Genomic DNA, 19,218 nt, shown 5'->3' on the forward strand with positions numbered 1-19,218 from the left:
TGGTAATTTGAATCGTTTCCATTTTACTGATTTTTCCGCCGTTTCTCTTCAAACAAATGGACCACCTATTCATCAAGCCTCTCTCATGTTTAGTTATAATAGCTACGTCATTAGCATATGTTAATGATATCTCTTTATCTGACACACTCACTCACCTCCTCTCCCAGAACAGCCGCCTCTTTTCTCTTGTCCTCTCGTTTCCAGGAGTATAAACACTAATAGTCACCCTTGCTCTCGTGATCTACTTCATTTTCACCCACTTAAGTCTACGTTCCATTTTTCACACATTTCCACTGCTCATCCTCCGGCAAATAGATGTTTTGCCCCTTTCCTTAGCTCGCCCTCACACCAACCCCTGACTTTATCCCTAAGACATTTCGAACCTTCGCCTTTCCCTTAACACTTTGTTTCGTTCAGAAATAAGACATTGAGGATCCTCTGCCATCTCTCCCTTCGTCACATCTTGATGACATCCACACAAATGTAGACACCCGAGCCTGAGCCTTGAAGAACACTGAGCACTTCTCGCTTGACTCCTTTTTCTATTTCAACTTTTAGAAAATCAGATTTCAAGCATGGGAGGTTTTCCAGCGCCCCTCTCCTTCCCTGTTTGGTTTCCCTCTATGACAAGCAGGAAACACGTGAGAAATTTTCTTTCTTCCCTTGCCCCAGGGATACATAAATTCATACCAACTAAAACCAGTAAATTCAATAGCAAACCTACTTGAGGAAATGTAAAATTTAGTAAAAGTGTTAATCTAATAATGTTATTCACAAAACATAGCACTTATTATCGATAACATTGAGCAAGACAATATCAATTTCAACATAAAGCAAAAACGATCTAGGATGATTGAGTCTAACAACATAAAAATCAACCTTAGAAAATAAAACAAAATTAATTTCACGTTTTAAAAATACATTTGAACAATGACTAAATTAAAGAATATTCCATAAAATATTGAAGACTGTGGAAACAAATAATTTTCGTTGTAAACAATACTTATCCAACCTGCACCTCCATGAGCCACATACATAATGGAGAACATGTATTCTTAAATCTATGTCGTCTTGGGATGATCCTCAACACCTGAAGGTGGTGTTAAGAGCTTTGTTTGGTGGACGTAACTTGACAATGACACTGGCAGTTGACAGGCACAAAGCGGAAACAACCACTCAACCAACCTGTGTTCATTCACAGATCCAACTGGTTGAACCTTCATATGAGACAATGAAAAGCTGATCAGTACACGTATCAAACGCCTCTATCAGTAGCTGTTGTTTACATGGGTTTTCTACTGATAACCTGGATACTGAGAAGGGGTAATCACCTTCCTATGAGTGATTTCTATTGGCCGAGAATGGTGGTTTGACTACTACGTACGGCACACGGTGGAATTGAACGACCCAAATCTTCAACTCTCCAAGACTTCAAACGTCTCTTCGTTCTACCAGTATTCGATGGTTTACTTGTATCATATGTGTAGATGTAGACAGGAGATGCCTCCTCTACACCCCTTGGATCTACATCTACAAATATAAATATTCCTCTAATATAACCCTTGGTCTTTAACATCACCGTCACTAAAACTATGAGGAAGAAGAAAATTCATCAGGCAATTTCTAAGCTTGTTACGTAGACTGGAACTTTGCTGGAGTTTATACTGCGAAAAATTGAACCAGTGCCCCCGGAAGAGAAGCTACATGAGGATTTAAATAATTCATTACAACAAGTGTGTAAATTGTGTTGGTGAGTACACACAGGGAGGAGCTTGTGAGTTTTATTCATGTACCATTAGATGAATCAAATTCAGATGCTCTCCACTGTGTTTACCCAACACCCCAACTTACACATGAGGATTTATAATAGTTTGTGGTTTTTGCAACACATGTCTGTAGATTACGAAGGACCAATTATCGCTTGAAAGTTTTCTTTGAAATATCAATTCGTCATCAAATTTAAAACAGGACAAATAGCAAATATACTACTTGTGAGACTATGAATAAAAGCATAATTAGAATTCACAAAAATAAATAATGTGAACTTTGTATATACGTGAACAGAGGATTATCATAAACTGACGAACAAGTTATCCAATCATTTGATAATGATAACTATAAATGGAAGATTTGGATTAATCTCTACGTCAGCTGTGAACCACATACTCTCGCGTTCCATCAGGTAATTCGAAAATGTGGAGAAAATGTGGCATTAACATAGTTTATAAACCGAATGCTGGATGTTATCTGGATGGTCGTTAAGCCATCATTTGTGATGACAGAGAAAGACCATTCGCTAGAGATGGTTACACTGGAAGACTTCATAGACATTCCGTTATTCATATGTGATCAAGGGATTTCAACTTACTCTGAAACCCTAAGAAAACTGTCACTGTATATATAAGACGTTTCCTTTAAAGGAATGTTACTAGAACGAGGACTGAACGCTAGAGTTCATCATTACGTATTGTCCAAGATTCAAATTCGTAATCTCGTTAAGAAATGAATTAGGATCTTTAACAATGAATTGCTTATATAACACACACACACACACACACACACACACACATATATATATATATATATATATATATATATATATATATATATATATATATATATATATATATATATATATATATATATATATATATATATATATATATAATGAAAAGGCACGCCAGTGTAGTTATCAACTTCTTGTTCATTGGTTAACGTGTCGAAACTAACTCGTTTTATCAGAACCTTGAAATAAATAGGGTCTCAGACAACACCGGTGCAGTAAATCAAATGGTAAATGTAAAGAAAAAAAAATGATAACTGTTTGTATAAATCTCGTTAGGTTATTAACCAAACCTAATGAACTTTAACAAAAACGAATGAACTTATATAGTCAAGATTAAAAACGATCAAGAACAGCAGTAATCTTTTTTTTTTTTTTTTTTTTTTTTGCTTTGTCGCTGTCTCCCGCGTTTGCGAGGTAGCGCAAGGAAACAGACGAAAGAAATGGCCCAACCCACCCCATACACATGTATATACATACGTCCACACACGCAAATATACATACCTATACAGCTTTCCATGGTTTACCCCAGACGCTTCACATGCCTTGATTCAATCCACTGACAGCACGTCAACCCCGGTATACCACATCGCTCCAATTCACTCTATTCCTTGCCCTCCTTTCACCCTCCTGCATGTTCAGGCCCCGATCACACAAAATCTTTTTCACTCCATCTTTCCACCTCCAATTTGGTCTCCCTCTTCTCCTCGTTCCCTCCACCTCCGACACATATATCCTCTTGGTCAATCTTTCCTCACTTATTCTCTCCATGTGACCAAACCATTTCAAAACACCCTCTTCTGCTCTCTCAACCATGCTCTTTTTATTTCCACACATCTCTCTTACCCTTACGTTACTTACTCGATCAAACCACCTCACACCACACATTGTCCTCAAACATCTCATTTCCAGCACATCCATCCTCCTGCGCACAACTCTATCCATAGTCCACGTCTCGCAACCATACAACATTGTTGGAACCACTATTCCTTCAAACATACCCATTTTTGCTTTCCGAGATAATGTTCTCGACTTCCACACATTCTTCAAGGCTCCCAGAATTTTCGCCCCCTCCCCCACCCTATGATCCACTTCCACTTCCATGTTTCCATCCGCTGCCAGATCCACTCCCAGATATCTAAAACACTTCACTTCCTCCAGTTTTTCTCCATTCAAACTCACCTCCCAATTGACTTGACCCTCAACCCTACTGTACCTAATAACCTTGCTCTTATTCACATTTACTCTTAACTTTCTTCTTTCACACACTTTACCAAACTCAGTCACCAGCTTCTGCAGTTTCTCACATGAATCAGCCACCAGCGCTGTATCATCAGCGAACAACAACTGACTCACTTCCCAAGCTCTCTCATCCACAACAGACTTCATACTTGCCCCTCTTTCCAAAACTCTTGCATTCACCTCCCTAACAACCCCATCCATAAACAAATTAAACAACCATGGAGACATCGCACACCCCTGCCGCAAACCTACATTCACTGAGAACCAATCACTTTCCTCTCTTCCTACACGAACACATGCCTTACATCCTCGATAAAAACTTTTCACTGCTTCTAACAACTTGCCTCCCACACCATATATTATTAATACCTTCCACAGAGCATCTCTATCAACTCTATCATATGCCTTCTCCAGATCCATAAATGCTACATACAAATCCATTTGCTTTTCTAAGTATTTCTGACATACATTCTTCAAAGCAAACACCTGATCCACACATCCTCTACCACTTCTGAAACCACACTGCTCTTCCCCAATCTCATGCTCTGTACATGCCTTCACCCTCTCAATCAATACCCTCCCATATAATTTACCAGGAATACTCAACAGACTTATACCTCTGTAATTTGAGCACTCACTCTTATCCCCTTTGCCTTTGTACAATGACACTGCACGCATTCCGCCAATCCTCAGGCACCTCACCATGAGTCTTACTTACATTAAATAACCTTACCAACCAGTCAATAATACAGTCACCCCCTATATATATATATATATATATATATATTTTTTTTTTTTTTTTTTTTTTTTTATACTTTGTCGCTGTCTCCCGCGTTTGCGAGGTAGCGCAAGGAAACAGACGAAAGAAATGGCCCAACCCCCCCATACACATGTACATACACACGTCCATACACGCAAATATACACACCTACACAGCTTTCCATGGTTCACCCCAGACGCTTCACATGCCTTGATTCAATCCACTGACAGCACGTCAACCCCTGTATACCACATCGCTCCAATTCACTCTATTCCTTGCCCTCCTTTCACCCTCCTGCATGTTCAGGCCCCGATCACACAAAATCCTTTTCACTCCATCTTTCCACCTCCAATTTGGTCTCCCTCTTCTCCTCGTTCCCTCCACCTCCGACACATATATCCTCTTGGTCAATCTTTCCTCACTCATTCTCTCCATGTGCCCAAACCATTTCAAAACACCCTCTTCTGCTCTCTCAACCACGCTCTTTTTATTTCCACACATCTCTCTTACCCTTACGTTACTTACTCGATCAAACCACCTCACACCACACATTGTCCTCAAACATCTCATTTCCAGCACATCTATCAGACAAAAATAAAAACTACAAAGAAACATGATTATAATATCTTGAAATAATTACCAAAGAGTTAACCAAAAAAATTAAAAATTTACATATATTAACGGAATCATGACACAAACAATTTCTAAGACATTCACATCTTACCAGACCTGAAGCTGGAAGCTTTAAGCTGGGGAAAACTTTCTCGTGAGCTTATCTTTGTAGTATACAGTACTTTCATAAGGTCTTCCCTCACACTCCAACGCAGTACTGAAAACATAGCCACTGACACAGGGTGGTGTTTTCCCCGCCAGTCATTTCTAACAGCTGTAACAGATGGTTCGGCAATTCAAGCACCAGTTCGTGCAGAGTGACCTAAACACTAGGATATCCACGATGTTTCCGATGCCTGATACCTGGTTATCATCAGACGCGTAGCTGTATGACGCCTGGGAACATCTTAAAACCTTCATAAAGTATTAGCATCATCCTTGATCGTAGATGATAACTGAAATTCTGGGATAAATTTCAATAGGTATTGTGAGTAGCCTTATTAAAGGTTGACATCCAGTTATTATGTATTTTTAATTACCCTTAATTACCATTATGTTTACAAGAATAACAATAATATCCGAGAGTGTTCATTATTATTTTCTGATGACGACACGATTACTGACGAAAAATTAACTAATAAACAAGATGTTTTACATCATTATACGACATTGCATTCCACACACACACACACACACACACACATATAGAGAGATAGATGGATACATAGACAGACGTAAATATACATGATGTATAGAGTTGTCTTTCACTGAAAACAATACAGGTCAGGTCAGTCAAAGGTTTATTCATAGTGTGTTGAATCAGTGCGAAGGGCAGGAAAGAGATTATATTTTTTGAGTTATGAGCCCGTCGTGTCTAGAATAGGAACATGAAACAGGCAGAGAAATATAGTCAAAGAGAAAGCGTGTGAGACTTGTGGGTAAAGGCGTACCTGGCCAACAGAAAAAAAAAAAATACAGACGTAGTTAGTCAAGAAAAGGAACGGCTGTTGAAGTGTTCGCGTGGTAATGGAATCCAATTGCAAGTTTGAATAGACTTCTCCACCCATTTGAGACCACCTGAGAAATTTACAAATCTTGTGGACTATCAAGGTGGGTCGTATGTGGGCATCAACTGTTCCATGTGAACTGGTAGTTTCGTTACAGCCTTCAGGTTGGTGTGCTGTAGGTGATAATGATTAACTATATATATATATATATATATATATATATATATATATATATATATATATATATATATATATATATATTTTTTTTTTTTTTCTTTTTTTTTTGCCGCTGTCTCCCGCGTTTGCGAGGTAGCGCAAGGAAACAGACGAAAGAAATGGCCCAACCCACCCCCATACACATGTATATACATACACGTCCACACACGCAAATATACATACCTACACAGCTTTCCATGGTTTACCCCAAACGCTTCACATGACGTCAGGCGAACCTAAAACTTAAATGAGATCTAAATATATATTTCGTGAACATATTGCGTAAATGTAATCTCTGTAAAAATATTCTATATTCATAAGAACATCTGACGAACAGGAAAGTAACTACAGACGTAATTTTGGTTTCTCGTATCGAATCATACAAACACTAACATTCTTAAAGGATTTAAACATCTTTGTATCTTAAAGCGACGCCTCAACACCTTTAGGGGATGTCTCTAGTTTCTCACAGAGTTCCTAGTGCAGATCATAATAATGTTGAGCATCATCACTCCTACTCTGGAGATGTTGCATGATATGCTGTAGCTAAACATATACTTATTATTGACGATACATTCACGACTGTATTCATAAGCAAACTTGGCTGACTTACTTGATAATTTCCAAACCGTGTCGAGGGTTCGTTTTTTGTCGACATGAACGCAAGTTCATATATGTGTCCAGTGTTGTCTGATGTGTGATGATGTTTGATGTCTTAAATGTGATTCGATATTGTCTGATGCGATCTGATATTCTCTCATGTCGCTTGATATCATCTGATGTTGTCGATGATTTAATCTAATTTGTGATATTTTCTGATGATGTTTGACGCTGTTGACTGAGTCTGACGTCAGTGACACAACAAAACAGCAGGAGAATATGTCAACATCCTTTACCGAATAAGCAAAATACTGTATCAAAACAACAGATATTTCTGTACATATATATACATATTCCTGGTGCAGATAAACACAAGAACGAGCACAATAGCGAAGTATAGATATTCTAAAACCCAAGAAATATTTTCCAATACTACAAGAAATATATATATAGGCTGCTATATTTTTTCTTTTCGTCCTGAAAGCTGGGATTATACTGAATTCCATTCTAATTAAAAGAGAAGGACTCGAAATTACAATTAGATCTGGATGGTACAACACATTGTATGCATATGTTCGAAACTGGTTTTATTTTTTTTATTTTTTTCGTGGGTGTGTGTAGGCTGGAAGAAGAGTGTGGCAAGAGCGAGTATCCCTCACCAACGCAGAACTCTGGGTACAGTTGTGGAGTGCAGCAGAGAGCGCTTCTGCAGACGGCAGACCAGAGCAGGAAGAAACCCTGCAAGTGGAGGAGTCCAGGTGAGAGGGATGTTGCAAGTATCACGAAAGTCCAGCTCAGGGTAATGTTGCAAGTAGGAACTTAACCAGAGAGGCGTGGTGAAGGTGGTGGACCCAGCAGGGCACAGTCCAGCAGACTGAAGCAGGTAACAGACCCAGCAGGGCACAGTCCAGCAGACTGAAGCAGGTAACAGACCCAGCAGGGCACAGTCCAGCAGACTGAAGCAGGTAACAGACCCAGCAGGGCACAGTCCAGCAGACTGAAGCAGGTAACAGACCCAGCAGGGCACAGTCCAGCAGAATGATGCAAGTAGTAGACCCAGCAGGAAACAGTCCAGCAGGTGGTACAGTCCAGCAGATTGAAAGACATTGTGGAGCAGCAGGAGCTGCAGTCTGTCAGGGAGTATTTTGAAAGGTTGTAAAGTCAAGTGGAAAGATGAAGAGCTGATGATAAGGTTCAGCAGAGAACAGTGAACAGAGAGAAGTTTCAGCAGAGAACAGTGAACACTGGAAAAGCTCAGAAGAGAACAATGCAACAGAGAGCAACGTACAGAGCGTAGCTGCCTGCAACACAGCAGACGAAATGCAACACAGGGCAATGCAGCCATCAGCAAAGCGCAGCAGACAGCAGTGTGGCAGGTGGCAGAGACCAGCAGCTGGTCCTGCAGTATGTGGTAACGTGCAGCAGACAGCAGTGTGGCAGGTGGTAGAGACCAGCAGATGGTCCTGCAGTATGTGGCAGCGTGCAGCAGACAGCAGTGTGGCAGGTGGTAGAGACCAGCAGATGGTCCTGCAGTATGTGGTAGCGTGCAGCAGACAGCAGTGTGGCAGGTGGTAGAGACCAGCAGATGGTCCTGCAGTATGTGGTAGCGTGCAGCAGACAGCAGTGTGGCAGGTGGTAGAGACCAGCAGATGGTCCTGCAGTATGTGGTAGCGTGCAGCAGACAGCAGTGTGGCAGGTGGTAGAGACCAGCAGATGGTCCTGCAGTATGTGGCAGCGTGCAGCAGACAGCAGTGTGGCAGGTGGTAGAGACCAGCAGATGGTCCTGCAGTATGTGGTAGCGTGCAGCAGACAGCAGTGTGGCAGGTGGTAGAGACCAGCAGATGGTCCTGCAGTATGTGGTAGCGTGCAGCAGACAGCAGTGTGGTAGGTGGCAGAGACCAGCAGATGGTCCTGCAGTATGTGGCAGCGTGCAGCAGACAGCAGTGTGGCAGGTGGTAGAGACCAGCAGATGGTCCTGCAGTATGTGGTAGCGTGCAGCAGACAGCAGTGTGGCAGGTGGTAGAGACCAGCAGATGGTCCTGCAGTATGTGGTAGCGTGCAGCAGACAGCAGTGTGGCAGGTGGCAGAGACCAGCAGATGGTCCTGCAGTATGTGGCAGCGTGCAGCAGACAGCAGTGTGGCAGGTGGTAAAGACCAGCAGAAGCCACTAGTGTGTCAGGTGGAAGAGCCAAGCAGACCAGCAGTGTAGAAAAAGGTGTTGAAGTCAACCATACAGCAGGTTAGCAGGTGGTACAGTCCAGCAGAGGGCGATACAGCAGGTTACAGAATTGAGCGACGAATGATGGGATCCTACAAAAAGCAAAAAAGCATAAATGGTCTAGCAGAATACAGTGTACTGAACAGAAATGTGCAACAGAAACCAGGGAAACTGTGAAAATAAGTACAACTGGGATCAGTGAAGCAGGCATTTGAGAGCAGAAGACGCCAGTGCAGTGATTAGTGCAGTGCATTAGTGAGCAGTGTAGGGACCATTAGAATGAATGAGAAAGCAGTGCAGCTAACAAAATACAGCATTGGAATGAGCGACAAAGCAGTGAATTGAGTAACAGTGCAATGCGGTGACCAGTGTATATAACAGAGAGCAGTGTAATGGGTAACTGAGTGTAGTAGCCAGTTGAGTGCAAGAGAGAGCAGTGTAATGGGTAACAGTGCAGAGTAGTTACCATCTGAGTGCAAGAGAGAGAGAGCAGTGTAATTGGTAACAGTGCAGTGTAGAGGGCAGTTGAGTGCAAGAGAGACCAGTGCAATGGGTCACAGTGCAGCGCAGTGGCCATCTGAGTGCAAAAGAGAGCAGTGTAATGGGTAACAGTGCAGTGTAGTGGCCAGTTTAGTGCAAGAGAGAGCAGTGTAATGGGTAACAATGCAGTGTAGTGGACATCTGAGTGCAAGAGAGAGCAGTGTAATGGGTTACAGTGCAGTGTAGTGGCCAGATGAGTGGAAGAGAGAGCAGTGTAATGGGTAACAGTGCAGTGTAGTGGGCAGTTGAGTGCAAGAGAGACCAGTGTAATGGGTAACAATGCAGTGTAGTGGACACTGAGTGCAAGAGAGAGCAGTGTAATGGGTTACAGTGCAGTGTAGTGGCCAGATGAGTGGAAGAGAGAGCAGTGTAATGGGTAACAACGCAGTGTAGTGGGCAGTTGAGTGCAAGAGAGACCAGTGTAATGGGTAACAGTGCAGTGTAGTGGGCAGTTGAGTGCAAGAGAGAGCAGTGTAATGGGTAACAATGCAATGTAGTGGGCAGTTGAGTGCAACAGAGAGCAGTGTAATGGGTAACAGTGCAGTGTAGTGGACACAGAGTAGCGGTGTGGTAAGTCAGTCACCAGGGGATTGAGTCAGACTCACAGACGTCCTAGCCATATCCCTCATCACTCATGTCTTCCAACCATTTACCTCCCGCCTCGGGTGGCTGGCCCACATACGACACTTTCCCTGGACTTCACTCATCGCCTCCAGATGTATTCCAGAGGCGTTCTCTCCCCACTGGAAATTTCTGCTCAACTTTTCTCTCGATGCTAAGTTTTATAGAAACACGAACTCAGAAAGTCTGTTGGATTCTTTTTATAGAGGATTCTGTATTCTGTGATAATAACATCAACTCGCTAAAGACGCCTTTGATGACGAGTATTAAAGTGATTAACCAGTGTTGTGAGTTGGCATGGCCGAACACAATGTCTGTCTCGCTACAAATGGAATTGCCCAGAACTACGTAAATTCTCATGTCGGCGTAATTATGACTTTGTGTTATACAAGTAGCGATGTCTCAACATTTCTACCCATCATGAAAGACCTACCAACCCACTTACCTACCCTTGTATCTATATATTTATCTATCTATCTATTGATATCTATCTATCTATCTATCTACCTATTTATTTATCTATCCATCCGTCCATCTATCTATCTATCTGTTTATCAAGTTAACCGTTTGTTTGTCTGTCTTTATCTGTATATCTACCTATCTATCCGTTTGTCTGTCTATCTACCTGGCTGTCTGTCTAACTCTCTATCTATCTGTCTGTCTGTTTATCTATCTATGTATCTAATCATTACCTGTCTCTGACATGTATCATGACCCACTTTGCAAGACGAATGATAAGTTCAAACTCCTGCCTTAAAAAAAACGTCTCTCTTTAAGCCAACTCCAAACTTTGAATATCAATCACTAAAAACAACTTAAAAAATTTAAATATCTACTAAAAAGGAAAAAAAATAACTTAGCAATGTCATTTATCTATTCCCCTTGAAATTACACGTTTTTCTTTTAACTAAACGTCTTACTTTCTTCTGTTTGGTCCTGAGAGTAAACAGTAAATACGTTATGGCCAAACGTGACTTAATGCTACGGAGGCTCACCTGGGAAAAAAAATTCCTCTGAGTAGCTGAGAGAGACGCCAGAGCCCCAGGTCAAGGGCAGACAAGTCAGAGCCCCAGGTCAAGGGTGGGCATGCCACAGCCCCAGGGTAAGGGTGGGTACGCCAGAGTCCCAGGTCAAGGGCGGGCAAGCCAGAGCCCCAGGTCAAGGGTAGGCATGCCAGAGTCCCAGGTCAAGGGCGGGCAAGCCAGAGCCCCAGGTCAAGGGTAGGCATGCCAGAGCCCCAGGTCAAGGACGGGCCAGTCAGAGCCCCAGGTCAAGGACGGGCAACTCAGAGCCCCAGGTCAAGGGTGGGTACGCCAGAGTCCCAGGTCAAGAGTGGGCACAGCAGAGCCCCATGTCAAGTGTAGGCACAGCAGAGCCCCAGGTCAAGAGTAGGTAAACAAAGTGTTGTAATCAACGGTCAAGCCTCAGAGTGGCTGGAGGTAACAAGTAGTGTGCCACAAGGATCAGTCTTGTGATAATGATGTAATATTATAAGACGTCAGAAGCGACAGATCAGCTGTTAAATAAAGCCACAATAGAAACTGAACGTTTACAGAAACAATGTCAACTACCAACAGGCTGGACTTACTTGTAGCTAATCGATTCTAATATCGAAAAATTGCAACGTTTTACAAATTGGCAACACAAACGAGAAGGCAAGTTGCAGTATGAAGAGCTACGAAATGACAGAGAAGGACTTCGTTCTAGCGAGCTCTACGCATATTAAGTCAATAGAGCAGATCGTAAAGGCAACTGAAATCCTAGACGAACAGGTTTTATGGTAAGGTACTGGAATTGAAGTCTACGAAACGAATCATAACTCATTAGGACTTACTGGTACGTCTCTACTTTGTATACTATGCTCAGTTATGGTCAACCTGGCTTTGAAAAAAAAGACTTACACATAACAGAGAAAGTACAGAGGAAAGCTAACGAGCTAATTCCCGGATTGAGAAACAGAATACTGAGAGCCGGTTGTACAACTCGTATCTAGTCACCTTTGACTATTACAATCAAAGCTGCTGTTAAAGAATAGATTTGGCTCATATACCTCGCAGTAACAGACACCAACTCATAAGCAAACTTTTTACTTCGAATGAGACAAAATACCTTTCCTTCAGAAGGATCTTTGACATAATGAATGATTTACCAAACAGAATAGTTGATTAAAACTCTACGCTTCAAATCCCTGAATACCATTATTTGCTCCTCTTTTGTTACATAGAAAGTTTGTCGTCGTTTCTCCTTCAGTCCGCTGTTTGCTTTTCTACACTCACCACAGTGATCTCAGTGCCTCTGATCTCTTCTACACTCACCACAGTGATCTCAGCGCCTCTGATCTCTTCTACACTCACCACAGTGATCTCAGCGCCTCTGATCTCCTCTACACTCACCACAGTGATCTCAGTGCCTCTGATCTCTTCTACACTCACCACAGTAATCTCAGTGTCTCTGATCTCTTCAACACTCACCACAGTGATCTCAGCGCCTCTGATCTCTTCTACACTCACCACAGTGATCTCAGTGCCTCTGATCTCTTCTACACTCACCACAGTGATCTCAGTGCCTCTGATCTCTTCTACACTCACCACAGTGATCTCAGTGCCTCTGATCTCTTCTACACTCACCACAGTGATCTCAGTGCCTCTGATCTCTTCTACCATCACACATGGCCTGAAAAGGACCCAGTGGTCTGTTGCTGTCCACTTTCCATTGCATTCCTTTAAAAAAGGTTTGGATCCCTTATGCATGAGTTGGTAATGTCATCTGCAGATACTTATTGATTTCAGATAATCACTGAACACCGTCTCCAGTAAACATATGTAAAAACAAAAAGGATACTGAAGTATGTAAAACGATTTTTCTGAAATTCTTGACATTATTTCTGAGTGACTGTTGATTATAAAGAAAAATCCTACTTTAACAGTTAAGTTAAAACTCTGAGTCAACCAACAACATATCATCAGAGTAGACTTATACTGTGAGGATAGACTTATACTGTGAGGATAGACTTATACTGTCAGGGTAGACTTATACTGTGAGGATAGACTTATACTGTGAGGGTAGACTTATACTGTGAGGATAGACTTATACTGTGAGGATAGACTTATACTGTCAGGGTAGACTTATACTGTGAGGATAGACTTATACTGTGAGGGTAGACTTATACTGTGAGGATAGACTTATACTGTGAGGATAGACTTATACTGTGAGGATAGACTTATACTGTGAGGATAGACTTATACTGTGAGGGTAGACTTATACTGTCAAGGTAGACTTATACTGTGAGGATAGACTTATACTGTGAGGGTAGACTTATACTGTGAGGGTAGACTTATACTGTCAAGGTAGACTTATACTGTGAGGATAGACTTATACTGTGAGGGTAGACTTATACTGTGAGGATAGACTTATACTGTGAGGGTAGACTTATACTGTGAGGGTAGACTTATACTGTCAAGGTAGACTTATACTGTGAGGATAGACTTATACTGTGAGGATAGACTTATACTGTGAGGATAGACTTATACTGTGAGGGTAGACTTATACTGTCAAGGTAGACTTATACTGTGAGGATAGACTTATACTGTGAGGGTAGACTTATACTGTGAGGATAGACTTATACTGTGAGGGTAGACTTATACTGTGAGGGTAGACTTATACTGTGAGGGTAGACTTATACTGTCAGGGTAGACTTATACTGTCAGGGTAGACTTATACTGTCAGGGTAGACTTATACTGTCAGGGAAGATTTATACTGTCAGGGTAGACTACACCATTTATCTTTACCTTCCAGCTTGGAGACTCCAGACCCAGCAGAGTACAGTGAATGTCGCGATAATAATTCTATAAATGACTTCCATATTTACCACACGGCAGACGAGAGCAATTACTCACCGTTTTTAAGTACTCGAATCATATTTTTGATCGCCAGTTCCTGTGCAGCAGCAGCAATCACAACTACAACCACATTTAATCACCAGTTCCCGAGCAACAAGAACTACAACCACATAGACGGAGGTAACAAGTAACTGACTCGAGAATTCCATTCTTCCTACAACTTCACAACACACTGGATCAATTGTGGATCTGCACATACAGAGTTCCTGTGTGAAGACAGATCTAAATGTAACGAGAATTTCTTAATCACTTTTTGGATTTCACTGACTTGGTCTCTTTTCCATGAGGTGGTGGCAATATAACTTCGAGTCCGCCACTTTACATTTTAAGACAATCTACCAGATTCTTCTCGCAACAGATTCTCGTAATACATACCTAAAGAGGTCAATTGTTTCGTACAGATTCTCGTAATACATACCTAAAGAGGTAAATTGTTCCGTACTTCACAACTGTTCATTCATACATGTATCGTCCACGTTCACCACGGGTGACTAGAGGAGAGTAATGAGTAACGTAAAGAGTAAATCGTCTTTTTATCTTAATTCATACTGACCCCTGACCCCTGACCCCGAGAGAGTGCTAAGGGTCGGATTCATTTCTCGTGTTTCCCTTCCGTCAGTCACTCCCCCCTCGCTGACAGCTGTCACACCCTGAAGGCTGCAGTTAAGCTGCTCATGAATTATTTAAGAGAGTTTTCCCTCATTCTCTCACACGGTAAACGTATTTGAATGTCAGTTACTTAAGTGGTTTGATTTCTAACCGTAATTTCCTCGTAAATTTCTTTTAGGAAATTCATTTGATCATTTGAGACTTTGAATTGCGAGATGGCTCTCTTATCCAGCCAAACAGAAAAATATCATTTAGTTCTTTTTAATGGTTTCTTGTATATAATCTGGTACACTATAGTAAATACACATACACATATACACATACAGACAGGGTCCCACGAGAGTAAAACGCCCTCCCAATACAGTATAAATAGTTGATTACCCTTTACACTGAAGATGGGGGCCCTACGAGTGTATAATTTCCTCTCCCCGTACAGCACACACAATAAGATTAAACATAAACAAAGGAAGAGGGCCAATGAGCGTGAAACTCCCTCTCCCAGTACAGTACAAATAGGTAATTACACACAAAGCTGCTTAAATGAGTTTACAGAGACGTGCAAGTTCTTTCGATCTCGTCAACCATAGCACAGTGGAGAAATCATATTTCACGATTTCCAGACTTCCTCAGTGAGCATCGTCAGACAATACGAGCCAAGGGGCGACTGTCATCATCCAGTTCCTCATCTGTGTCGTCCTACAAGACACCAAAATGATGTGACCCTCGTGTTTCCTCAACATCATAAATGATGCCTTGGTGGATGTAGTACCTCCTCAGTGAAAGTATGTTGGCGACTCAACCACTGATGTAAGCCTCGACACCAAAACGTCTCAACTACCTAACCCTCCAGAGCACCCTTAACGACCCCCAAGCGTAAGGACTCCACCAACTCTCATCACCATCACACCAGAACCTAAACCCACAGTTATGAACATCATCCTCACTCTCAGTCCCACCCAGCTCCCTGTTGTCTCACGAGACGCCAGCCCACTCTAGGTGGCTCAGCCCAGCAAGCTCCCTCCTCCTCCTGCCACTCTGGACACCACGTCAGCCCACTCCAGGTGGCTCAGCCCAGCAAGCTTCATCCTGCCACTCTGGACACCACGTCAGCCCACTCCAGGTGGCTCAGTCCAGCAAGCTTCCTCCTCCCACTCTGGACACCACACTCATCTGCAAGCATCGCATCAACATCATCGCATCGCATCAACATCATCAGTTCCTCGATCTATCGTCTCATCATCTTCATTCTTCGTACCCTCAAGGTACCTCGACTCCCTGCGACTGAACTGATGAATATCGTCACAGTGTCCAGTCTTGCCAAGCTCACCTTTCCACGACACTACAGGGTCTGCTACCACGAGGAGCTGGGTGTATGCAAGACATCCTCATTCCTCCTTACATCACTATCATGAGGCACTAAACACACTGTTCACCTCCTACAATCCAGGAGGAAGGTACTTCAGCACAACTCCACCGTCACCTCCTGCCTGCTGAGATCCCTCTCTCCCTACCTGCAGTTCGACACCATAGCAGTATCGAGCCTGCGCCAGTAACTGCAAACACCTTGTAGAACAGTACTTTTCCAACCCAGGTGAATATATTGAAAAACAATACAGAATGCCACCTCACTGTGTGTATACACTGTTTAATGCCATATGTATGTTGAGAGCCATGTGATCAAATCAATAAATTATCATATTCATAATCATGATTATTATTATTATTATTATTATTATTATTATTATTATTATTATTATCATTATTATCATTATTATTATTATTATCATTATTATTATTATTATTACTATTATTATTATTATTGTTATCATTGTTAATGTTATAATCATTATTATCATCATTATAATCATTATCATTATTATCATTATTATCATTATCATTATTATTATTATTATTATTATTATTATTATTATCATTACTATTATTATCATCATCATCATCATCATTAATATCAATGTTATTGTTATCATCAGTATTATTACTATTATCATTATTAATTACCATTATCATTAACTGGAACTGAATCAGGGAGTATGAAGTGGTATAGAGAAACCACTCACACATGGTCCTCCTTCGTGATGCAGGAGTTAGCCTTACAGAAACACACACACACACCCACACACACACACACACACACACACACACACACACACTTAGCTCAAGGCTGCGCTACTTCCAGAAGCAGAGAAATGTAGATCCCTTTAGAGTGAGAAGTTTTCTGATGAGACTGGTATACCTAGTGGTCAAGCCTGGCAGAAGATGACGCTCCACTTACATAAACAATAATAGAAAATGAAACAAATAAATACAAACACACATACAAGTCTCGCCACTCATGCAAATGAACATACACATGGACATGTACACAGGCATGACACACATCGAGTGAGTAAGGACACAATCCCAAAACTGTGAGCCACGATAATGTTGAACTTGTATGAATCATCCAAACATGTGCTACATCTGGCTGGTTCATACATATGGATTTTGCAAAGTTATATCTAAAATCTTTTTGTAACCTAAAACATTTTTGTGGCTAGTATGTTCTTCAGGATCCACAGGATATATTCAGTTATTGATACATTCCTTACTGAAGCTGTTTCATCCGACACTGAAACATTTATATACCTGTCATATTCCTTACTGAAACATTCATACATCTCTTGGTTTCCTTGCTGAAACTTTCTAACAGATATTGCATTCCCTACTGAAGCGTTCATACATCTATTGTATTCCTTGTTGGAACATTCATACAGTTATTGTATATTCTACTGAAAGATTCATACATGTATTGTATTCCCTACTGAAACATTCATACATCTATTGTATTTCCAACTGAAACATTCATACATTTATTGTATATTCTACTGAAACATTCATACAGCTATTACATCCCCTACTGAAACATTCTTACATCTATTGTATTCGCTTTTGAAACATTCTACAGCTACTGTATAGTCTACTGAAACATTCATAGTTATTGTATTCCCTCTGAAACATTCATACATCTATTGCATTCCCTACTGGAACATTTATATAGTTACTGTATTCTCTACTGAAGCATTCGTATAGTTGTATTCCCTACAAAAACATTCATATAGTTATTGCATTCCCTATTAATACACTATTGAAGCAGTTCATACACCTGTTGTATTCCCCATTAATTCAAGCCTATACTGGTACATCAAAAGCAGGTTCATATGACAAATGCATTTCCCAATAAAAACACTGACACAGCTGACACATAGCCAGCTGTGACATTTGTGTGGCTATTTCAGTATTTACCCAGTGGATCATTACTGTGGCTGCTATATTCCCTACAGCAGCGATGGCATGGATGATACAGCTGATATACGATACTCACATTGCTGGTCATGGCTTCAGCTGGAACGTTTATAATGACTGTAAAAATATGTTGTCAATGAAGCTATAAGGTGGCCTGATGTACCGAAAACGTTCGTATGATGGACTAGTGTTTGACGCATTCGTGTGGTTCGTATACTGCCGACCAAAACGTTTATATAAAAGATTAATTAAGGACAGATATTTTGATATGGCAATGTTTCGCTGACTGAAATATAGTTTGGTTGATAGAGTAATGACTTTTTCATGTAGCGATGGTCGATGTAGCCTAAAACGTTAACAGACATATGTTGGATTTACTCTTGAAATAGACATTTGTGTTCTTGATATGTTCCCTGTAGATATATACATATGTAAGATATATTCCTTTACCGACACATGACTGTGGTTGAGTTATCTTACATATAAGAGCAGTTTGCCAAGTGAGTGAGTATGTGGTCTCAAAATTATCTTAAACATCATAAAAAACGTTTCAAGTTAAATCGATTTGTGGCTATAACTTGATGTTATGACGGCCTTATTGACCCTGGCAGATCACAGAACTACTGCACAGTAAATTATCCCCTACTGTAACAGCTGTACTGTGCTGTAACAGCTGTACTGTGCTGTAATGTACTGAAATATTCAAGTGACTAGTCTAGAATATCCTGGCATATGCTAATGATCCATTCCACACTGTATGACGTGTGTGGTTGATTCATTCCAAGAGTTCCGTTGTTTCATTCCATTTTGGTCATAAAATTCTATATTTTCTTTCCCAGATGAAGCGACGTTTTGCTTGTCCAGGATCACATACGCCCTGTTATCACTCGACACTTCACCTTTTGAACAATTTTATTCACATATTTCATCTTCAGTAGTTTTAAATCAGATAAAAACAATATTACTTCAAGAGCGATGAACAGTACTGTATCATTAATAAAAAAAATTCAAGTTTAACAATTACTTA

At 41.1% G+C, this 19,218-nt stretch overlaps 1 protein-coding gene across 5 annotated transcripts in view; it reads right to left on the reverse strand.

The window, feature by feature from the left end:
* Positions 1–19,218, reverse strand: part of LOC139747993 (uncharacterized) — a 585,795-nt gene that overhangs the window by 233,275 nt on the left and 333,302 nt on the right. The window lies entirely within an intron of this gene.

This window comes from Panulirus ornatus, chromosome 71 (genome assembly GCF_036320965.1).
Source record: "Panulirus ornatus isolate Po-2019 chromosome 71, ASM3632096v1, whole genome shotgun sequence".
Taxonomy (NCBI): Eukaryota; Metazoa; Arthropoda; class Malacostraca; order Decapoda; family Palinuridae; genus Panulirus; species Panulirus ornatus.